The 25472-nt window shown below is 36.4% G+C and overlaps 2 long non-coding RNA genes across 2 annotated transcripts in view; both read left to right on the top strand.

Annotated features, from left to right (window-relative positions):
- LOC134759294 (uncharacterized) overlaps positions 1-25472 on the top strand; it is a 1134411-nt gene that overhangs the window by 874099 nt on the left and 234840 nt on the right. The gene's annotated exons all lie outside the window — the stretch shown is intronic.
- On the top strand, positions 12733-24353 carry LOC109028830 (uncharacterized). The gene is made up of 3 exons (XR_002007804.2): positions 12733-13558; positions 14963-15053; positions 23723-24353. It is a non-coding gene; the product is annotated as an uncharacterized lncRNA (long non-coding RNA).

Raw genomic sequence — 25472 nt, 5'->3', positions numbered from 1 at the left:
AATCATGAGACTACAGATATATCTTTGACATACTGATTTCAGATGTTGCGTTAGTCCATTTCCACGCTGCTGATAAAGACATACATGAGACTGGGCAATTTACAAAGGAAAGAGGTCTAATGGAGAACCCACAGTTACACGTGGCTAGGAAACCCTGACAATAATGGCAGAAGGCAAGGGGCAAGGAGGAGCAAGTCACATCTTATGTGGTGGAGGCGGGCAAAGAGAGAGCTTGTGCAGAGAAACTCCCGTTTTCAAAGCCATCAGATCTCGTGAGACCCACTCACCAACAGCAGAACAGCATGGGAAAGACCCACCCCATGATTCAATCATCTAGCACCCGGTCCCTCCCACAACACATGGGAACCATGGAGCCACAAGATGAGGTTTGGGTGGGGACACAAAACCAAACCACGTCATTCCACCCCGGCCCCTCCCAAATCTCATATCTTCACATTTCAAAAGCAATCATGCATTTCCAACAGCCCCCTAATGTCTCAACTCATTTTAGCATTAACTTAAAAGTCCACAGTCCAAACTTTCATCTGAGACAAGGCAGGTCCCTTCCACCTATGAGCCTGTAATATCAAAATCAAGTTAGTTACTTCCTAGATACGGTGGTCGTACAGGCATTGGGTAAATACAGCCATTCCAAATGGGAGAAATTGGCCAAAACAAACGGGCTACAGGCCCCATGCAAGTCTGAAATCCAGCAGGCCAGTCAAATATTAAAGCTCCAAAATTATCTTCTTTGACTTCATGCCTCAAATTCAGGTTACACTGATGCAAGAGGTAGGTTTCTGTCATCTTGGGCAGCTCCATCCCCGTGGCTTTGCAGGGTACAGCCTCCCTCCCAGCTGCCTTCCCAGGCTGTTATTGAGCGTCTACGGCTTTTCCAGGTACACAGTGCAAGCCATCGGTGGATCTACCATTCTGGGGTCTGGAGGATGGTGGCATTCTTTTCACAGCTCCACTAAGCAGTGCCCCAGTAGGGACTCTGCGTGGGGGCTCTGACCCTTCATTTCCCTTCTGCACTTCCCTAGCAGAGGTTCTCCATGAGGGTCCCACCACTGCAGCAAACTTTTCCTGGGCATCTAGGCATTTCCATACATCTTCTGAAGTCTAGGTGGAGGTACCCAAACCTCAATTCTTGACTTCTATACACTCACAGGCTCAACACCATGTGGATGCTGCCAAGGTTTGAGGCTTGCACCCTCCAAAGCCATGGCTTGCACTCTGCATTGGCCCCTTTCAGCCATGGCTGGAGTGACTGGGATGCAGGGCACCAAATCCCTAGGCTGAACACACCATGGTGATCCTGGGCCTGGCCCACGAAACCACTTTTTCCTACTAGGCCTCCGGACCTGTAATAGGAGGGGCTGTCACAAAGAACTCTGACATGCCCTGGAGAGATTTTCCCCGTTGTCTTGGGGATTAACATTAGGCTCCTCATTACTTATGCAAAGTTCTGCAGCTGGCTTGAATTTCTCCTCAGAAAATGGGATTTTCTTTTGTATTGCGTTGTTAGGCTGCAAATTTTCCAAACTTTTATGCTCTGTTTCCTCTTTAAAACAGAATGCCTTTAACAGTACCCAAGTCACCTCTTGAATGCTTTGATGCTTAGAAATTTCTTCCACCAGAAACCCTAAATCATCTCTCTCAAGTTCAAAGTACCAAATCTTTAGGGCAGGGGCAAAATGTGGCCAATGTCTTTGCTAAAACATAACAAGTCACCTTTGTTCCATTTGCCAGCAAGTTCCTCATCTCCATCTGAGACCACCCCAGCCTGAACATTATTGTTCATATCACTATCAACATTTTTGTCAAAGCCATTCAGTAAGACTCTGGGAAGTTCCATACTTTCCCCCATTTTCCTGTCTTCTTCTGAGCCCTCCATACTGTTCCAACCTCTGCCTGTTATCAAGTTCCAAAGTCACTGCTACATTTTCAGATATCTTTTCAGCAATGCCCCACTCCCAGTACCAATTCACTGTATTAGTCTGTTTTCACACTGCTGATAAAGATATACCTGAGACTGGGCAATTTACAAAGGAAAGAGGTTTAATGGAGAATTTACAGTTCCTTGTGTGTGGGGAGACCTCACACTCATGGCGGAAGGCAAGGAGAAGCAAGTCAAATCTTACGTGGATGGCAGCAGGCAGAGAGAGAGCTTATGCAGAGAAACTCCTGTTTCAAAACCATCAGATCTCATGAGACCCACTCACCATCAGGAGAACGATGTGGGAAAGACCCTCTGCTATGATTCAGTCATCTCCCACTTGGTCCCTACCACAACATATGGGAGCCACAAGATGAGATTTGGCTGGGGACACGGAGCCAAACCATCAGATGCTTTGGATATACAGCCAGTAGTACAATTTCTGGATCCAGTGGTAGTTCTATCTTTAGTTTTTTGAGGAACCTATACACAGTTTTCCATAAGGGCTGTATTTATTTATATTCCCACTAACAGTGTGCAAAGATTCCTTTTTCTCCATATATTCTCCAACATCTATGTTTTATATTTTTGATAATAGCCATTTTGAGAGGTGTGAGGCAGTATCTCATTTAATTTGCATTTCTCTAGTGATTCGTGATGTTGAACATTTTGTCGTATATCTTTTGGTCAATTACACATTTGTCCATTTGAGTATTTTCCCCATTAAAAAATTCTGTTATTTGTTTTTATTCTATTAAGTTGTGTTAGTTTCTTATATATTTTGGATATTAACATCTTATCAAATGTATGGCTTGCAAATATTTTCTCTCCATCTGTATGTTGACTCTGTTAATTGTTTTCTTTGTTGTGCAGAAACTTCAGTTTTATGTAATACTATTTGTCTATTTTTATTTTTGTTGCCTGAGCTTTTGGAGTCAAATCCAAAAAATTATTGCCCAGACGAGTGTTGTGGAGCTTTTCCTTCAAAATTCTTATTTGGAGTTTTTTCTTGTTTGTTGTATGAAGATCAATATCAGTGGGGCACAATTTAAGGCAAACTGTGTGAAGAAATACGTATGGATTTTATTGCCAGTCTTAAAAATGAAGTTTATAGGAGGATCATGCAGAACCATTGTGAACTTTTCCTAGAGCTGGCAGTGAGCCATTCAGACTTTAAAGAAAATGAAGTGTTGTATTAAGTGCTTTTGGTTTGTATTAGTCGTTTTGCCTTTTAAATTTCAAGAAGAAATAAGAAAGGATCAAAAAACCAAGAATAGAAATATTTTGAAAAATACCTGGTACACATAAGAAAAACAACTTTATCTAAGATATGAGAGTATAAGAGAGAGAAAAATTTTTTTTCTCATTCTCCTTGTTAGAGTTGTTTCCTCATTGCTGAGATGAGGAAAGGAAGAGTTCCCTGACAAGCAAGGTGATTACAAAGGAACATCTGAATCTTTCGGTCCCATAATGAATACGGAAGAATAGAGAAAACAAGGCCAAACAGATATCTTATTCACATAGCTGTACCTACTTTGAAAGGTAGATTTCTTAACATTTTTTTCAGTTTTTTGCATGTGTTTTTGGAGGCCAGAGTTCACACAGGAAAACATTACCTACTAAATAATAAACAAAAGGCAACTTCAGGCTTTTACTAAATAAGTAAATAAAAATGAATGAAGAAGCAAACAAATGACTGTTCTAGGTGTCATCAGTTTTGTACAATGTAATGGAAATTTTCATTTGTTCCTTAAAATCCATTCTCTCCGTCTTTCTTTTTGCTCAAGGAAATTGTCTGTACAGTCTGTAACAACAGGCTCTCTTTTCTCTGTCTTCTGATTGGGTTTAGTAAATGAAGATCACAGTTAGGAAACTGACGGGAGGGAAGACAGTGATCTCCCATCCACTCTCACTGCTATTACTATCTCTTGTGATTTCTCTATACTCGTCTCACTACTGTGTAAATCCTTTCTTATTAAGATATCTTCTAATTTACCCAGTTTTAATATGTCATCTCTTTTCTGTTGATGTACATAGAGTTCCTAAAATATCTTCTAGTCCATCCAAAAACTAAAAGTAATTTGTGACAGCAGACAGAAACTATAAAGGAATCAACCACTATAGCAAACATCAAACCCATAAAACATTTTATTCAAATATTTTCGATCATTTATCAAAAAATATTTTTAAGTGTCTCCTATTTGCTCAATAGGCTAAGCTAAATAGGGTCTGTGAAAGCAGTTCATAGTCCAAATGTGTAGGTGGTCGTCAACCAATTAACCACACAAAGAAATGTATACAATTTATCAATATACTCTGGTAAATGTCACACAGAGAAGATGTGCCATAGCAGTCTAGGGGTGAGGGAAGGTAAGCCTGCACAGATTGTATTTTAGAGGAGATTTGATGGATTGTAGTCATTAACTACATGTGGAGGACTAGAAAGGAAATTCCAGGCAGGAAAAGTATATGATTTTAGAGATGAAGAGGTCACAGTCTAAGGATTGAAAGAAGGTTAGTATGGTCAGAGTTCAGAGAGCAAGTGAGATCATAGCGTTGAACAAGGCTAATGGAGTCAGGGCCAGATCATGGAGGACCTTGTTAATCATATTGAGGATTTTGGTTTGTATCCAAACAACAGCAGAGAGTCTTATGTCTAAATAAAAGAATGATATGGTTTTTATCTTTAAAAGGTTGTTCTGGCTAAAATGTGGGAACAGATTGAAAGATGGCAAAGCGAACAGGAGCATTAATTAGGAATCTAGCCCAGAGGCCCAAATGAGAAAGGATAACAGCTTGAACTAGAGAAATAGTAGAAAAGGTAGAAGAAAGATGATAGATTTGAGAGGTATTTAGAGGTAAAGATGATAAGTATTGGTAATTGTCTTAGTCCATTGGGCTGCTATAACAAAATACCATAGACTGGATGGCGGATAAACAGCAAAAAATTATTTCTGACAGGTCTGGAGGCTAAGAAGTTCAAAATTAGGGAGATGACAGCTTCAGTGTCTGGTGAGGGTGTGCTTGCTGGTTTGTAGACAGAAACTTGCAGTTATGTGCTCACATGGTGGAAAGGGCAAGGCAGCTCTTTGGGGCTTCTTTTACAAGGGTACCTAATAATCACCCAAAAGGCCTCACCTCCTAATTCTATCACCTTGGGTGTTAGGACTTCAACACATGAACTTTGGGGTGTATAATCATTTAGATCATAGCAATGATTGATTAGATTTAGAGAGGTGAAAGACAGAAAGATGCCACGAAATGTCCTTAAGTGTGTGATTGGCTGAGCTAGAAGAGATGGTTGTGCCAAGTTATAGAAACTAGACGGAGGCCTAGAGCTCTTAGGAGAATTCTGTATTGGATATGCAAACTCATCTGTATGAAGGAATCTATCAGGTCCAGGTATATAATTTTGATCCTCTAGGAAAAATAGAGTTAGAAGAGGACAGAACCCTGTGGTGTCGCAATGTATGGTGGCAGAGGAAATGAATATGAGCATGCAAATAAGACTGAAAAGGAGAATCCAGAGAGGTAGGAGAGAAACCAACAGTAACATCATGGAAGCTAAGAAAAGAGAGTGTCAACAATAATTAATATGCAAGGAAGCAAGTAAAATGGAGCAACAACAAACATTTTATTCTACTTACCAATATTAGGTAGTTGATAAGAGTATTAGTTCGTTCTCATGCTGCTAATAAATACATACCCGAGACTGGGTAATTTATAAAGGAAAGAGATTTAATTGATTCACAGTTCCACAGGCCTGGGGAAGTCTCAGGAAACTTACAATCATGTCAGAAGGGGAAGCAAACACGTCATTCTTCACATGGCAGCAGCAAGAAGTGCAGAGTGAAGGAGGGGAAAGCCTCTTACAAAATCATCCCATCACATGAGAACTAACTCACTATCAGGAGAACAGCACAGAGGTAACTGACCCCATGATTCAATTACCTCCCACAGTGTCCCTCCCATGACAATGTGGGGATTATGGAAACTAGGATTCAAGATGAAATTTGGGTAGGGGCAAAACCAAACCATATCAATAAGGGAGCTGAAATCAGTTTGAAATTAATGAAAGGTGGAAAAGTAGATCATATATATATATAGAACATTCGTTCAATGGCTTTAGATATTGAAGAGAGAGATGAGGTTTGCATGATAAGTAATGTGTCATTGAAGGACGATTTTTTTTTTATTTAAATTTCTTTTCCAGCTTTTAAGTTCAGGAGAGTATGTGTACAGATTTGTTCCATGGGTGGATTGCGTTACACCAAGGTAATGAACATAGTACTTTTTCAATCCTCACCCTGCTCTCACCTTCTACCCTCAAGTGGGCCTCGTGTCTATTGTTCCCTTCTTTGTGTCTCTGTGTACTCAGTGTTTAGCTCCCACTCGTAAGTGAGATTATGCGGTATTTGGTTTTCTGTTCCTGTGTTAATTCTCTTAAGATAATGGCCTCTAGCTCCAGCCATGTCGCTGCAAGGAACATAATATTTTTTAATGGCACACAGTATTCCACAGTGTATTTGTACCATGTATTCTTTATCCAGTCCACCACTGATGGGCACTTAGGTTGATTCCACATCTTTGCTATTGTGAATAGTGCTGTGATGAACATATGTGTGCATGTGTCTTTATGGTAGAGCAATGTATATTCCTTTGGGTATATACCCAGTAATGGAATTGCTGGGTTGAATGGTAGTTCATTTTAAGTACTTTAAGAAATCTCCAAACTGCTTTTCACAGTGACTGAGTTAATTTACATTCCCACCCACAGTGTATAAGTGTTTCCTTTTCTTTACAACCTCACCAGCATCTGTTATTTTTTGGCTTTGTAATAATACCCATTCTGACTGGTGTGAGAATTAGATGGTATCTCATTGTGATTTTGATTTGCATTTCTCTAATTACTAGCAATGTTGAGCATTTCTTCATATGCTTGTTCACCACATGGATGTCTTCTTTTGAGAAGTGTCTATTCATCTCCTTTGACCATTTTCTAACAGGGTTGTTTGTTTCTGTTTGTTAACTTAAGTTCCTTATAGATTCCAAAAGAATCAATATTGTTAAAATGGTCATACTGCCTGAAGCAATTTACAGATTCAGTGCTATTTCTATTGAGGTACCAATGACATTTTTTAAAGAATTAGGAAACACCATTCTAAAATTCATATGGAACCAAACAAGAGCCTGAATAGCCAAAGAAATTCTAAGCAAAAAGAACAAAGCTATAGGCATCACGCTACCCAATTTCAAACTATACTGCAAGGCTATCATAAGCAAAACATCATGGTACTGGTACAAAAACAGACACATAGACCAATGGAACAAGTTAGAGAACCCAGAAACAAAGTTGCACACCTACAACCATTTGGTCTTTGACAAACTCAGCAAGAGCAAGCAACAGAGAAAGTACTTCCTATTCAATAAAAGGTGCTGGGATAACCTGCTAGCTCTATATAGAAGACTGAAACCAGACCCCTTATTTGCCATATAAAAAATCAACCAAGGAGGGTTAAATACTTACATGAAAAATCTAAAACTATAAAAACCCTAGAATAAAACCTAGAAAATACCATTCTGGATATCAGCCCTGGCAAATATTTTATAACAAAGACTCCAAAAGCAACTGCCACAAAAACAAAAATTGACTAACAGGACCTAATTAAACTAAAGAGCTTCTGCACAGCAAAATAAATTATCGACAAAGTAAACAGACCACATATACAGTGAGAGAAAATATTTGCAAACTGTGCATCCAACAAAAATATCATGTACAGAATCTATGAGATTTATTTTTTTAAGTGGAAAAATGAGCATCTTTAAATTGTGATGAGAAGAATAAAGGGAGAAACGTAAGGGTTGAATATAAAAAATATATAAAATTCAGGGAAGGCAAATGTGACAAGATCTAAAATCTAAAATGTAAGTAGAAGAAATAGCTTCCTTAAAATATAAATGGAAGGATAATATTTTATATCATCTGATATATAATGAGGAATGAGGAATTCACTTATATAATTTCAGAACAGAAGATATACGTAAAAAATAGATAGTTACAAAATAAAAACAATTAGAGATCATGTAAATAAAAAAATCACAGCTGCAGTGAAACAGAAAACTGAAAAGTAGACTTGATCCAGTTAAATAGTAAACTAATGCTCTGAAAGATTGAGTTAACAATTCTCCCAGATAGCAGTGCAAAGAGAAAAATGGAAATTATGAAAGAAAAGTTAAACGCTAAGGAGGACAGATCCAGAATTTCTATCTCTATCTATTTTAAGTTCCTCAAAGAAGGGGACAAAAAAATGAAGGAGAATCAATATTTAAAGAAATAATGGCTGAGGATGTTCCAGAACATTAAAAGACATGAGCCTACAGATTTAAACACTCCAACAGTTCAAATGGTGCTGAACAAGTCCATATGCATGTGCACGTGCACATAGACGACTGTGCATACATGCACATAGATGACTGTGAATGTTCACAATTCAGGGCATTTAGGAAACTAAACATGTACAGAAGGAGAAGACAGACTTACAACAAATGAATACAAATTGTAGGCATTTGTCATTGAACTGGGTTCTAAGAGCAGAGTAAAATAAGGTACCTATCCTCTTGGCCTTTACTAGATACTAAGAGGTACTGACAAATTCATAAAAAAGCAGCATGTTAAACTGTGATGAGGGGAGAAAGATGCAAACCCAGGATACAGAAGTGCAATTTATTCAGTGCTTTAAATTTTAGAAAGTTGATTTTATTCACACATTAACAAATAGTTATGAAAACCCTTTTATCTGCAAAGAACTGCTCTTGATCCTCAGGTAAATGACAAAAGTAAAGAATGATATTTTCTGCGCTCATGGAAATAATATCTAGCATGGGTTCATGTACACAACTTAGCCTGCTATAGGATCTCTTCAAAAAACATGGTTAATGACTACTTTATAGAAAACAAAGCCACCTTTTAGTATTTACAACTAGGTAAAGGAGAAAGTAGCTCAGTTTTTGTCACTACTATCTCTAAATGCTCGCACACTGAGTTTGGACGATGCAGCCTGGCATTCTGAACATCTGTGTTTCACTTACCTGCTTTCTTATGTTAAGTGCACTTTTTCTGATGTGCTGAGGCCATCTCAGAGTATTGTGTGTTTATTTACATGGGTCTAGCACAGGGCAGTATTCAAACGACTGCAATCACATGACTAAAAACACAGATGCATTGAACAGTTCATTGAAGTTGTTTCTTTTAAATAACTGACATTTAAAACTTGTACCTAATAGACAACAAAAAGCATATTTCCCCTTATATGAATCTTCAATAAACATTACAAGTACCATTTATGGAGCACCCATAGCATACAGAGAATCTTGTTTACATATTATATGCATTATATTATTTAATTATCATAATTCCTAACGTTAAGTTTATTTATTTGAGAAATAAAAATAATGTATTTAAGTTACACTACCCATTTTTGGCAGAAGTAGAACCCAAGCCAACTTCCTCATGAAGATTCCCTTTGCTTTTTTTTTAATACATTACTCTGTGCTCCCAACTTTGTACTTTTCAAAGTGCTTTTACAATAATTGGCTCTTATAATTTGCATGAAAATATTTTATGGTTGATATTGTTCATGTCATTTTGCCAAGACAAAAACTAATAATACATTTGGGAAGTAACATTTATTTAATAACAGTTGTTCAACATTTTGCTTTCGTTTTGTTGTCGTTATATTTTTGTTTCAAGGTCATTTACTATACTCTCACACTCCTCACTTTCTTAGGTATTATGGATACAAAAATTAGACCATGTTCCCTTTTCCAATTATTCAAATAAATATTATGTTAAGTACATACATTTTAAACATTCTTATTTCTATTTGTTTCAGAAAATATTTAAGCTCTATCTATCTATCTATCTATCTATCTATCTATCTATCTATCTGCTATATAATATCTCTGGAGTCATCCAAAAATGTATAATTCTTTCAAAGAATGAATGATTTTGCCTGCCAATTATTTTTTATATTATAGCTAGCAAAAATAAGAGATGTTATAGAAGGGGAAAAATAAACAAATATTAAAATCTGAGGCTCAGAAATGTATGGCTCAAACCTATCATTCTTATTGCATGCTTCTTTAAACCAGGTAATAGCATCACTGAGTTCTGCCTTCTCTCTGGTCCTTTTCTCCATCTAAAAGAGATTATTCTCTAAGGCCTGAAAAATAACAACTTAGAAGAGGATGTATAGACAGACTGCTCCACATTGAGCTCCTGTCTGGCTACAGTCAGTCCACTGTGGACAGGCACTGTGCCTTTGCTTTTCTCTCCAGAAGGGCCTCCTCCTTCTCTATCTTTTGACAGTGATTGACAGCTACAACAAGTTGTTGTGTCAAAGCTCCTGCAAGTCAATTATGAAAATGATGTGCACTTGCTTAAAGATGATTGTAAATTGCTTCTGGCTGATCAGAATAATGAGTTGCAGCGATGCTAATCAACATCGGGCATATATAGTACCTTGTTCCCTCTATCAGGTTTGCAGCTGCAGCTAGTTCACCTAAATGAGAGGGTTTTCAAATTTCTCATGGGCTGAGGCAGGATGCTCACAATGAAGAAATCAGGAGAAGAGGTGAGGTTGGCCTCAAGAAAAAAAGGTAAAACAAAGCAAGAATCATTTTGCACAGTTGTATAAGCCCCGTTTCTATCAGTCGCTTATGACTCTGGTTTATGGAAGCAGGAAGGAAGCCAACATTAGATAAAGCCAGATCCTTTACATATATGTAATGATATGTGATGGGTTTTATCATTGCACCTTCACGGAAGCTCTGTGAAGTGACTATTAATGAAATTGAAAATTTGTGCATCTATTCTATGAAACTGGCAGATGTTACCAAGCCAATGGGTAAGCAAGGGTTTAAATTTCACCTGTTTAATTTCAAAGCTCAGTCTATCCTACCAGTATTACCAAAAAATACTATCTATAGAACATCTGATTTAAACAATCCACATGTACTTGTTTAAAGTGCAACTTCCTTGGCCCCACCCCACACATACTGGGTCAGAATCTCTGCGGGATGCATGTCACAAGTTCCAGGAATATCCAATTCTAACAAGTAAGTCCAGGTAGTATTCATATACACTAAAGCCTGATAATAATTTCACTTCACCTTGAGTATTCTTGCTCTCTCTCAAAAATCTCAAAATTATATAAGACTCACCACAGTTAAGCATTTCAATTCATCACAAAGACTTACTAATTTGGCTTTATTCACTATATCTGAGAGGGTTTTTTCTTTAGAAAGTGGAGAAATATCATTTCAGTTTATTATTGCATAACCTGGAACTTTCTTATTCTGTCTTCTCTCTTACGAATTACTTTGTGTATCATACTGGGTCCTTTTACGCAGTTTAAATGAGGCTTGGAACAAAATAAGGTGAAAAGACCTAAGCAACATCATCATACATTGCAATGTGCTTCTTTCAGAAAGTTATAGGTGGAAGAACACAGGACTAGAGGTTAAAAAAATAATTTTTAGCACTGGGCTTCTCACTGTTTCTGTAACCTGTTGTCAATCCCTCTGGTTCATCTTTTTCTAATAATAATAAAAACCATAATTTATTAAGCTTACAAAATTAACTTTCTTTTCTACTTTGAATGAGGCATTGGCTTGCAAAAGCCAATTCAGAAATTGTTTGGCATTTCCTCCAAATATTAAACATACATGCACTCAAAAACTTGTACACGTTATTCATTATTTCAAAAAATGGAAACAAATGTACATGAACTGATGAATGAAAAAGTAAAGTGTGGTATATCTATACAATAGGATATTATTTGACACCAAAAAAGAATGTAGTATGGATACATGATAAAACACGGATAAACATTTTGCTTAGTGAAAGAAGCCAGTTCTAAAAGATCACAAATTGTGTGTTTCCATTTATATGAAATATTCAGAATATGCAAAGCCATAGAGAATTAAAGTAGGTTAGTGGTTGTCTAGTTGGGAGGGGGATGACAGAGTGTGTGCTAATGGGTAGAGGGTTTCTTTTTGAGGTGATAAAAATCTAAAATGGGCTCTAAAATGGTGGTGGCTGTACAACTCTACAAATATACTAAAACTAATTGCACATTTTAAACAGATGAATTGTAAGATATATTAACTATATCTCAATAAAGCTATTTTAAAAAGTAAGGTATTAGAAAATAATATATTAGGCGAGGCGCAGCGGCTCACGTCTGTAATCCCAGCACTTTGGGAGGCCAAGGCAGGCGGGTCACAAGGTCAGGAGTTCAAGACCAGCCTGACTAATATGATGAAACCATGTCTCTACTAAAAATACAAAAATTAGTCTGGCATGGTGGCACGTGCCTGTAACCCCAGCTACTCAGGAAGCTGAGGCAGAAGAGTCGCTTGAACCCGGGAGGTGGAGGTTGCAGTGAGCCAATATCGTGCCACTGTATTCCAGCTTAGGTGACACAGCAACTCTCCATCTCAAAAAAAAAAAAAAAAAAGATTATACAGGAATTGTGCCTATGTTGTTTTTACTTGAAGCAGTTGTTCACAGCATCAGTAAGCTCTTTTATTATTTTTAGAACAGAAACTTATTAGAAGAGGAGCAATTTACAGTTGTTCTGAGTGTTAACTAAGAAGTCTGGAAATTGGAAAATATGCTAATAAAAATATCAGGGTCATTATATATGGTTTTGGAATCTAGGCCAATCAGTATTGGTGTGATGTAAATCAGTTCTCGAATGCCATGATAAAGGAAACTGAAGAAGGTCAATCTAGAATGATACTTGCTGGATGGATTGAAAAAGTGAAGCTTTAGCAGCAAGTAGAAAAACTGAAGCATCAGGTGCAGTAACTCATCCATTCAGTGAAAAGGTTCTTCCCATGTCCCTACTCTCAGAAATGCATTCTGAAATTTCGAAGAAACAAGACATTACACAAGTACATGGCTTCACTACCAAGGGGAAGGGCAAAAGACCATCTTTGATTTAATTCCAGGCTTCAGTGTCTAATTCTGTGGCAAAGATAGCTCATGAATTCTTTGTTCCTCTGCCAAGCTCAACAGGGATAAGTAGCCTTGCTCTGGGAATATGAGTTTGATGATTGGGTTGCATGAACCCTGGAAGCCTGGAATATTCATCTATTTTCACATTCTTCTGTCCCTCCTGACTGCAGCACTCCCCAAACCTACATGGAAGAGCTAAAATCAATTCTGGTAAATCTCATCAACTTCTAGGACACTGTGGTAGATTTCCTTCAGTTTAATCTCTAGCATTAACTGGAAGAAACATTTTCTTACTCAGTCACTACATTTGTCAAGAAATAATGCTATGGGTGAATGCTGCACGAAATGATAGAGATTAACGGTAGCACAATACTAGACATTTCTTTTTTGCTATTCTACTTAATGCCTGATGTAACCTCATGAGGTGGATGTTGTACTCCTGACTTTAGAGATAAGAAAACTGAACTTTTGGGAGGTTAAATAACTTACTTACAGTTACATAGTCAAGAAATGGAGATGGCAAGAGTTCAGGCCTAGGTTTGTCTGATTGCAAATACTATATCCTTTCTATTGCTTCACTTTGTTTGGCTTTAAAGGTAAGCTTTATAAACAAGCTCATAACAACCTTAAACTTCAGAAAGAGTCTTAGCAAATTATGGTTCAGATAGCAAGAAGGGCATGAATAAAAGTTTTGACACTGAAAAGAATGCTAACATGGACTAAACACTAATTAGGTGCCAGGTGATTTCAGAACAATAACAATTGTGAATGTTAATTTTTGTTTAGGCTACAGATGGGGAAAATGAGGCACAGGATAGCAAATTAACTTGGTAGTATTTGCTTTTTTGCTTAATGGTATTCTGCCTGTCCCTAGAATCTATGTTCATTCTAATATTCATGCTGCATGTGTAGAAAAAGAATGAAAAGACTTGAATTGGAAAAGAAAGAATTACAAATCTAAGTAAAGCCGCAACAGCTGATAGGGTACATATTGCTAACAGTATCAAAGGCCAATGTGAAGACCTTTAATTTTAATTTGTAAATATCTTTTCAAGAAATAAAGGGGTTTGATCTGCCAGAGTAGTTAATGTATTTGAGAGTGTAAAATTTATGTTGGATTCACTGCCTCCAGGAATTCTACAAATTTTGTGATTCCATGCTCCTTATTCTACACATTTCTTTGTAGCAGATACTGACGTGTTCAAGAGCTGAATTAAAAGCCACATACCATTCAGAACTACGTACCATAGTACCATAGGAGATAAGATTCTCATTCAACCTGAAGGGTAGTGTGTTTCTGGGAGACCTTCTGGTGCAGACCATGTCTTGGCTATAACTTCAAGATCCAGTCAAAATTTGTAAGGTCCAAGACAGGGGATGGAGGGAAGATGATAAGGAAGGGGAGGAGTGTAAGGAGATAAGATTATTGTTTAGTTACAACTTTACTCATCTATCAATAGGAGCTTTCTGGTCAAAAAAGGGTGGCACCACTTCCATTAAGATAGGCTTTAGAAGGTGGAGTAATTAAGCAAGTCTTATATTCAGGTAAAAAAGTAGACAATGGGAAGTCAAAGAGACTTATAATTATTGACTCAAGAGAAAAAAGTATGGCAATATTTTCCAAAGTGGGTGATGTATAAGGTAATTTACAGAGAATACATGAGTTTCCATGCTCAAATAAATTAGGAAAATTTATAGCTAATCAAAATTAAACTGGTTTCTTGACTGTATGCCTTTTTGTAACTTTTATTGCCCTAATATGCATTTTAAATCTCTGAGGGAAAAACATAATATGCAGTGTTTATTAAATTTATTTGATCTCAGATCACTTTTTTTTGTAGAGCAACCTAAGGAATTAATGTTCAAAGAGACAGAAATTTGTGAATCACTCGTTAAAAGAAAGGTCTTTGATATCTAACAATATTGGGCTAAATCCCAACCTATTAGGCATGACTGTAAAACCATGGGACAGTTACTCATACCTTTACCTGATTCCCCAGCTGTTAAATGAGAATGACCATAATACCCCAGAGAAGTTCTGTGAGGATTAAATGGATATGCAAAAGCTCTCGACATAATACCTGGCTCAAGGTAAGCACTCAATACATGGTTGCTGCTAGTATTATTGTTAACATATTTCAAAAAAAGAAACAGAAGCTTATTGTTATATTCAGTGAAGTGACATTAAGGAGAGGGGTATGAATCTTATAAATATTCATTTTGCACAGATGCTATACATTATTTTAATGCTAGCAAATTTAAGGTAGAGAAGTGAAGGAAATTGTTTTGAGATTCAGAAGGAAAAAAAAAAAAAAAAAACCAGTCTCCCAGTAAGAGGCCAGCCAGTAGCTGCTTTCTTACCAGAAGTGCTGAGGTGGTTAAATAGTGTCCCGATTATTACAGAACTTAGTACAGTTGGTGAAAAGACATCTAGATAATTAAGATGTTATGTTTTAATCAAGAACAGGGTGAGTGCCAGAATCCACAACTTTAAGATGTCATTTCCAAAGGCTGACCAATAACAGCTTATAGAAAGTGTGGCAGGAATTGCTGGTTTTCTCCTTACCAACACTCTTTCCTCTAACCCACCTCTCCTTCTTTTCCTCACTTAGATTGGATGGCATCGAAGATAGGGCTTTATGCCAGGGAATAACTCTTGGATGCATTAATTATACTTTATCTTCTTGAAAAAAAAAAGATGGATAGAGTTTGATGCAGCAAAGATAAAAAAATGATGGTTCTATATAGTCTGAACATTTCTTTATGATTTCTGGATTCATTGCTTCTATAGTATTAAACAAATGAAATCAGTATTCTACCTTTAATGTGTGTTGATTACTAATTTGAAAATTAAAATATTCTAACCTGAATAGTCTTCGATCCAGGAAATCTATTATCTGTTTAAAATTACTATTTACTGGTTCTCCAGTTTCACTGCATTAACTCTCTGGCTTGTTCTCTGTTTTTTTTCCTACCCCCGTACTTTCAACTGAAAGTCACTGGATTAGTAGGCAATCTTTCAAGGACATACTATGTACATTTCCAGTCCTATTAGTGCTCATATGATAATGCTGCACTGTGTACAAGAGCTCTTTCAAACCAGAGGACACACATATTTTTGAGTGTTCGAATCTGTTCCAGGAGCTACCCCAAGAATGCTACATTTATATATCAACCATTATCAATATAAGTTCCTTTTAGATTACTGCTTATTTATTTTATTTTTTTATGCCTGTTACCATAGTTTCCTTTTTATTATAATAAAGATCGCTTCACCTTGGAAAGTTTCTTAGGATAGCCACTCTATGGGCTCAAATCCATTAGCGCTGTTTGTTAACTTGGAAATGGACCAAGTTCTTGGCCATAGTTTCAGCATTAAAAGTGCATCATCTTTGATGGGGAAGATAAAAGTAGTCATTGCTGTGGCTTTATAAAGTTGTTAGACTAGAATATCAAACTGTTTCACAGCTATTCTATTACAATCACAGACTAAAAATATCTTCTTCTTTCCTTGTTCTAAATGTTTTGATAGGCAGTGATGTTTTCACTAATGCACTCTTGTTTGATGGCTTTACTTTTACTTGTGTCAGTCTTGGAAACAGAAAAGGAGAATCAGCATATTTCTGTATGTATCATATGCCTGTCAACTTTTACACTATGCCTCCTTTACAGACATACATTTAAGAATTTTAGAATTCATCTATTTCTGTCCCTTAATTTTTTCCTACTCATCACCAAAATAAAATTCAAAACCTTTAGTTCGAAATTTCAGCTTATTCACAATGTAGCCCTTCTTCTGCCCTCCATCTCCTCATATTCCATGCTATAGACAAATAGAATACCCCCTGTTTTCAATACACACCATTTAGTAACAGCCTGCCTTTACAACTCTGTTATTTCAGCCTGAAATGCCTTGTACTCCCTTCTTTTGTCTGACTAAAATCCTACTGAGCTTTCTTACTCGAGCTCATATAATAGTCTTACCGAAATGAGCTCAGTTGTTCCATCTTCTGTTTCTTTTCATGTGTGTGTGTGTGTTTACATACCTGACTCTTCAAATGGACTGTATTTTATTTGAAAATAAAGATCAAATCTTGTCAATTCTTCATGATCTGTCTCTAGTTCTAGGATGGAAATAAAACATTTCCAAATTAAAATCTCGGTTCCAACACTTATAACACTTATTCTATGTGCTTTTGAAAAGGATCACCGAACCTTCTCCTCCTCTGTAAAACTGAGGTAATATCTAAATTGCCAAGGAACCCTTTCAAAAACCAGACTTTCCAGTTCTCTTAGATTAAAAAAGACTCATTATTCCCTTATGTGTAGAGATCAACTGTCATAAATTCTATGATCTTCTCTGGTTATAAACCCCAGCTTTGTAAATGCTGTCCTCCTGTTTCAGATCCTTAAAGAACTACATAATAACTGTGTTAAGGCTCTATAATAAATAAACTGATTATCAAATGGATCGGCTAAGTGTGAACTGTCTATTAGAGATTAATACTTATTAGCAAAACTACTAGTAAAACAAAGACATTTTAGAGTAATTAATAATTTACTGAAGATATCACTTTGTATCATTATCTAGATTGTTTTTACTATCATACACTAAGATGTTCCAATGCATTTAACTTATTTGGATTGATTGTTTTCAAGAGAGACAGTACTGTATACTAGATAAAATCATGGGTGCTGAACTTAGGCCTCGGTGCAAACTCTTGCTTAGCCACATTGTGGCTTCATGACTTTAGATAAGTTACTAAAACCCCTGAAACTTCAGTTTTTTCATTTGTAAAATAATAATCCTTATGATTTCTATTTTATAGTATGTTGTGAGGATTATAAAGAACATATAATTATAGAATTCAGAGTAAGTTGAGCACTCAATCCACTGTTAGATTTCCTGTAACAAAGTTCCTTCTCAAGCTCCACATTTATCAACTGAAGTTTACGTTGCACCAAACCGAAGATACATATGTGTGTGTGTATATATATATATATATATATATTTTTTTTTTTTTTTTATGGCAACCTTTATCTTTTGTTTTGTTTTGTTTTTTCTTTCTCTTTGAAGGACTCTGTTACACAGAAGGCAAAAGCATAAGATTAGATTTAGCCCATCCCTTTCCAGATCATAACTCAAGAGTTGCCAAGATCTGCCAGTTCTCCTTTGGCCAGCTCTGCTCCCGCGCAGTAAATCCAGCCTCTGTGAGCAGTACCATATCAGGGCCACCTGTCATACCTCACTTCGATCATTCTCATACCATCAGCCTGACACTGCATTCTACTCCCTCCCTTTCAAATCAGCTTACATCCTACCATCAATTATATATATTCTGTCTCACAAACACATTTCTTCCTTTTTTTTTTTTTTTTTTTTGCCTTCTATGTTTTTACTCATTTTGTCCCTGGAGATTTCAATTTTGTCCTCCCATCCTCCATGCTGCTTATCAAAAATATTAATTCTCCTGTCTTAAGTTTTAATCTTTATTGAGTGTTTGCTTACTTTGTGTCAGCAGGTGTGCTAGGTGCTTTGACAAATGCTATCTAGCATATCTGCTTCTCACAACCACCGAAAACTCTCATTAGGTGAAAATATTATTATCCCTTTTTGACAGTGAAGAAATCAAGGCTGCAAGAGGTTAAGCACTTTGCTAACAGTCACAATAGCTGTAAAGCTAGGATAAGTCCAGGACACTCTAATTCAATAGTGCTGTCTCTCAAGCTCTAAGAGAAACTGCTGTATTGCTCAGGATTCTCTAAAAAAACAAAACCAATGTGAGATACACACACACACACACACACACACACACACAGAGAGAGAGAAAGAGAGAGAGAGAAGAGAGAGAAAAATAGTTATTTTTGGAACTCTAACAATTGGCTCATGTGATTACAGGGGCTGAGAAGTCTCATGATCTGACATCTTTAAACTGGAGAACAAAGAAAGCTAGTAGGGTAATTTAGTCATAGTTCAAAGGCCCAAGAACCAGGAAGAACAATGTTCCAGGATAGGAGAAGATGGATATCCCCACTCAAACAGAAAGGAAATTCGCTCTTCCTCTGCCTTTCTGTTCTATTTAGACCCTCAAAGGATTGGATGCTGCCAACCTCATTGGTGAAGGTCTTCTTTACTTGTTTACCAATTCAAATTTTAATCTCTTCCACAAACACCCTCATAGACACACCCAGAAATAATGTTTTACCAGCTATCTGGACATTCTTTAGTCCAGTCAAGTTGACATTCAAAATTAGCTATTAATATTCCCTTGCCTTGAGTGACTTGCTCAAATTTTCCTTTTCCTGATCTTCTCTGACAACTTTTCTTTTTTTCTGTATGTCTGTAACCAATTTATATATATTTTACAGGACTTGTCATATCTTGTTTTCCAGTGCAGCTTTTGCATGTATAGCTAATCTTTTTTACTGTGTTTTTAATTTGATGAAAACTTACACCATTTCCTTTTCAACTTTTATTTCTTGTGGCGTCTTGCACAATCTTATATACAGCAGGTATTCAGTAAATGTAGAATTGAACTAAAATGAATTACATTGATTGCACTGATGCAGTGTTCACAGTTATTTAAAAGCAGAACCTGGAGGTGAACTCAGGTTTCTCCTAAAACACATTGTCCTTAAAACCTCATACTGTGCAGAGAAAACAGATGTGGATTTTGAATGTACCTCTGCCACTTAGCAGGACTGTGTCTTTGGGTGAGCCACTTCACCTTTCCTGATACATAAAATAGGAAAATAATACCTATATTGCAGGCGTGCTGTGGGAATTAAAATAGAAAGCATATGTAAAGCATTTAGCATATACTTGAACCCTCCTGGCAAACAATAAATGGTAGTTGTATTCAGTCTCGCCTTTGTATTACATAACTATATAAGAAGTAGAAACCACAGCCTTGTTTCCAGTGATTTTTTTTTTGAGACATTGAAATGAGAATGAGAAACTCTGAGTGAACAAACAGAATTGCTTGTAACTAGAGTGACTGTCAAGTCTTCTGTGAAGCATCAGTGACCTTAGAAAGCTCTCCAGGTATATTGGAAGAACAGTGAGGCAGTTATAAATTACAACTAAGACTGATAATCCGCACTTCAGTTTCATTCCAATTAAGCTTTAAGTAGTGGTTGACAGAAAATGGTTGGGAAAATTAAATAAATAAATAAATAATAATTAAAAAAAAAAAGCTTGATCCAGAACAGAACATTAGCGTGAACCCAAGAGCATTGGGATTCAGATATGTGAGGCTGCCTGTGAAGTGGCCGTCTTATGAAGAGTGACCCAGACCAACTCTAACCATGAAAGACAAAGTGGCGACTAAAACAGGAGATAATATTCAGAGAAGGACATTCACAGAAGAGCCATCCCACTCTGTGTTTCACCTTGGCACATGAGGCACTTTGGTCTTCTCTATGAAGTAGGTATTCCGTTCTTCTGCCCCCTAAATTTTATAAGAAAGGAAATAGAGCAGATCATCTAATCTCTGCTAATAGGATATCCATAAAGATGGCTTCAGGTAGGGACTATAAGTTTACATTTTAAATAAATGAACAGTGCACTATGGAACAGAATAATATATCAGATGTAACTTAGAAATCTACTAAAGATACATTTATTCAACAGATGTTTGTTGTATTAAAGTATCAGAGGAACAGACTCTGACTTATCAGAGGGACAGAGGTCATAGCTATTGAATATATACCAGGTATCAAAAATAATGTTGTAAATTTAGATATAGTATTAAAAAATATACCATGTTCTCAAATATCTCGTGGTATGTAGGAAACAAAGATAAATGAACAATTACAAATCAGTGTGAGAAGTGAGAAGTCCTCTGCTACAGAAAATTACTAAAATACCTTTTTTTTTTTTACATTGTCTTAGGTATTATAGTAAAGTTTCTCTTTTAACCCATTTAATTTTTCTCAAAACTTTTTGGGTAGGTACTATTGTTTCCTCTAGTTTAAGATAAGAAATTCAAACAGAGAAGGGAATCAGATTTTGTATAAGCAACAAGATATCAGAGGTGAAGTTTGAGCCTGGCTTCAAAGTCTGTACTTTTAAATTCTATATATACCATACCCTTAAGATGCTTTTGGAAATAGCGTTGTGAGAGAAAATACAGTATATCAAACTAAATTAAATGCAGATAAACAGCGAATAAATTTTAGCTTATGTGTGTTCCGTGCAATTGGTGGTTTATGTTTATATTTAAAAATATGTGATGTTTTGCTGAAACTTAAATTTGATTGCATAGTCTGTAGTTTTATTGTCTGAATCTAGCAACCCTACTGGAATTAAAAAGGAGTCTTGCCATGGCATAGGAGAGACCAAAGATAGAGATAAAATGTTTGAGCCACTTTATTTGATTTGAGAGTCATATTTTTTTTTGGGTTTTATTCCTTGGTTGCATTTTAAATTTATGTGGTAAAGATCATGTTGCACCATGTATTGTTTTCTGCCTGATTTCATTATTATTATTTCAAAAGCATATTCTTAGGCCAAGAAAACTGTGTAAAGAAGAAAGATAATAGAATGAAGATAATAGAGCATGTCTCATTGGTTACTCTAAATTATGATGTAATGTACCTAAAGTCTGCTCCTAATGTCTGGCATCTAGCAAGTCCCCAGTTAAAGGTGATATTGGATATAGCAGAGTTGTTATGTTGGTCATGAATATTAATGTTTTTGCTATAGTTATTACTGAAATAGTAAAGTGATAGTATTGATTCTCACAATAAAATCCTAATATAGCCAGGGCTGAGAAAATGATGATCATTTTCATGATGAAAAACTTATCAGAGGAACAAAGGTCATAGCTGTGACTCAGGTCTTCCCCATCCTAATTCAACTCTTAGTCTTATTATCATAGATTTAGCATATATGGATATAATGGTTAATTTTATGTGTCAACTTGACTGGGCTATCTCTGGGCTATATCTGGATGCCAGATATCTGGTTAAACATTATTTCTGGGTGTGTCTGTGAAGGTGTTTCTGGAGGAGGTTAGCATTTCAGTTGATAGACTGAGTAAAGCCAATGGCCCTCCCTAATGTGGGTGGGTGTTATCCAATCCCTTGAGTACCTGCATAGAACAGAATTGTGGAAGGTTGAATTAACTCTCTTGAGTGCTTGAGCTGTGACATCAATCTGAAGCTATCTATAGTGGTCTTGTTCTCAGGCCCTCAGACAGACTGAAATCTATACCACTAGTTCTCTAACTCTTAGGGCTTTTAATTACACTGCTGGCTTTCCTGCTTCTCCAGCCTGCAGACTGTAGAACTTCTCAGCCTCCAAAATCTCATGAGCCTGCATCTTACATTAAATTTATCTATCTATCTATCTATCTATCTATCTATCTATCTATCTATCTATCTAGAAACAAGTAAAAAGTCAAATGAACAAAACCCAAACTATCTATACATAAATTACACTGGATTTAATATGAATTATTCCTATACTGACTGATTGTTTACTAGTAAAAAACTGGTCAAAGTATAATAAGCCTATTAAATTCAGCTGATCCTGAAATAATACGTTGTCTCACAAAAATTCGAAGAGAATGTGCGATAGATATTAAAGTAATCCTGGGAAACATTTTATTAAAATTAGAATGTTTAAGTGAAAATTCACTCATTCAGAGAATATATTTGAACATCTTTCTGTATTAAAAACTTCATTACAAATGGGACCTGTACACAGAAACATCAGTTTGGTTTATTATCCTTGAGGAATTTGTAACTGGAGGAACGGAGAAACATGTAAAAGAAATAATCATGTCACCTGAATGACCTCAAACGCTGCAGCTTTCCAAGTACTCTTTCCTTAGCTATCCTTATAGTAGTCCCAGTACTCTTATGTAGTCTAGTTCACCCTTCACATACTTTCTGAGGATCCTGAGACATTTGTACATTTTCTGTTCTAGAAACTCAAAATCCCAATAATACTAAAATATATGCAGCTCCCTGGCAAAAAATGGCATGCCTCAGAGCCTTTGCTTATACTGTTTTGTCTGTCTAGAAAGCTCTGCCCACTCCACTACTTGGCTAACTTTGTCAATAAAGTCTTATTAAAGCCATTTCCTTTTCTTAGCCCATTCAGTCATTGCTGTCATGATTGATTTTTAGTTATTATTTATCAGATAATATACGTAAAAAGTAGCATGAAACGGGGGGAGGATATAGGCTTAAGTGTTTACTCATCAGTGTGCCTATCCAGATGATGTTAATTACTATGTAGTTTCCCTAAGCCTAAGTTTTCTTATCAGTAATTTAAAAAGATATAATAATTCTATTGAATTAATATATTAATAATATATTAATTCTATAAAATATTAATATATTATTAATATACTAATTCTATATAATTATTATGAAATCAAATTAGAAAATCTGAAATGCTCCCATGAGGTGTATAGTACAGATTAATTCAATAAACAATAAGTATTATCATTTATTTTATTAATGAAGTCTGATGAGGAAGCTGATTGAAATTTATGAAATTTTGAATAGGCTGAATTTTAAGTAAAATGATTTTGTAACATTCATATAAGACATAGAAATTCTTCTGAAATTGGCCAACAATCTAATGGTAGCTCTTCCTACAGAATAAACAAAACTCTCTTGTTCTAGTAATCTATTGCTCTGAAGCGAATCATCTCAAAACTTACTTGCTTTAGACAATACCAGTCATTTATCTGCTCACAAATAAGGTAGAGTTTGGCTGAGACAGCCCTTCTTGGATCCACCAGACAGCTGGGGAGGCATTCAACTGGGACCTGCAGGATTCGCTTTCAATGTGGCTCACCCACATTGCCAGGAGTGCAGACCAGGACCAGCTGTTTCTCTCCACATGGGTTTCTTCCAGGACTTCTTGGGCTTCTTCACAGCATGCCAGCTGGATTTCGTGAGTAAGCATCTTAAGAGACAAAAAATGGAGGCTGCCAGTTTAATAAAGCCTGTGCCAGAAACTGGTACAGCATCACTTCCTCCATACTCTTTCAGTCAAGCAGTCATAGGGCCCAGATTCAAGGAGAAAAACATAATCCCTACCTTTTGATAGAAACAATTTTCACTTGAAAACTTTGGGGGTATGTTTTAAAAGTATTACATCTCCCAAACCTCCTGGCAGTCAATGCCAGAGCCAGGATTTAACTGCAGGTTTATTTGATGACAAAGCCCATTTTACAAAGACTAAAACAGACCTGAGGAGAAATATAGCAGGTTTAAGTAATTTCCCATGGGGAAATGAAAACTCTGAATCCAAAGTCCTTAAATTAGCTACTACACTATGGTTCACAAGATGAAATGGACTGGTGCATGGCAGTGCATTTTTAAATTGTGATGCTTTCTATCAGTAAACTCTTTGTAAGTGAAAGTAAATTCTGATGTAGACTTGTGGTTTTAGCCGTATGGGCTAGACTACTATTATGAGCTAGAGAGGTAGTTCCGGTGTCCTTTGTGGTTAGATTGGTCATATGACTGAATTGTAGCTAATAAAATGTGATCAGAAATGATATATACAACTTGTAGCCATGAACATAAAACAATTCCACATGTTCCTCTGTGGGTTTTGCTCCTTTCAACTTGGGAAAGGAGATGATCTCAAGGGCAACGTCGGGAACTATGAACTGAGGATGCCAGAGCTGTCACAGTCTTGAGGAATAATCAAATGGTAAAAATAATAACTTATGAGTGGCTAAATGATATTCAGGTTAAATCAATTCAGAGTCATCTGTTTCTTTGCAAACAATGACTGTTTTGCATATGTATATGTTACTTGGATTTAGACTTCATTGGGTTGTACTCTTTCTACAATTATAGCACATGGCTTCTCAGTTAAAATGGATTTTTCAGTGCTAGGTCATTGATATGGTTTGGCTGGGTCTCCACCCAAATCTCAACTTGAATTGTAATAATTCCCACATCTCTAGGGTGAAACCAGGTGATGATAATTGAATCATGGGCGCAGTTTTGCCCATACTGTGCTTGTGGTAGTGAATAAGTCTCACAAGATCTGATGGTTTTATAAATGTGAGTTCCCCTGCACAAGCACTCTTGCCTGCTGCCATGTAAGATGTTCCTTTGCTCTTCCTGTATCTTTTGCCATGATTGTAAGGCTTCCCCAGCCATATGGAACTGTGAGTCCATTAAACCTCTTCCCTTTAAATTACCCAGTTCCAGGTATGTCTCTATTAGCAGCATGAGAACAGCCTAATACAGTTCATGTATGGATGGAGGGTAATAGACAGTTATCTATGGTTGGTCTCTTAAAGATACTAGGCTAGTGTGTGAGGCAACTTATAAAAAGAATAACTTTCAATAAGGTTTGTAAAACTGGACAAAGAGAAGAAAACTGGGATCTGGTAATACCTGGTGGATTTGAGAGTTTGGTTTGACTCTGAGCTTCCTAGCAGCTAAAGCGAGAGAGAGAAAAAATAGCTCTTTTATTAGAAAAAAATCATTTAAAGAAGAAGTAACTATTTTGAATCTATCAGTTCA

This window comes from Gorilla gorilla, chromosome 9 (assembly GCF_029281585.2).
Source record: "Gorilla gorilla gorilla isolate KB3781 chromosome 9, NHGRI_mGorGor1-v2.1_pri, whole genome shotgun sequence".
Classification (NCBI taxonomy): domain Eukaryota; kingdom Metazoa; phylum Chordata; class Mammalia; order Primates; family Hominidae; genus Gorilla; species Gorilla gorilla.
Note: the sequence above shows the minus strand (reverse complement) of the source record. Positions and strands in the feature narration are given on the sequence as shown.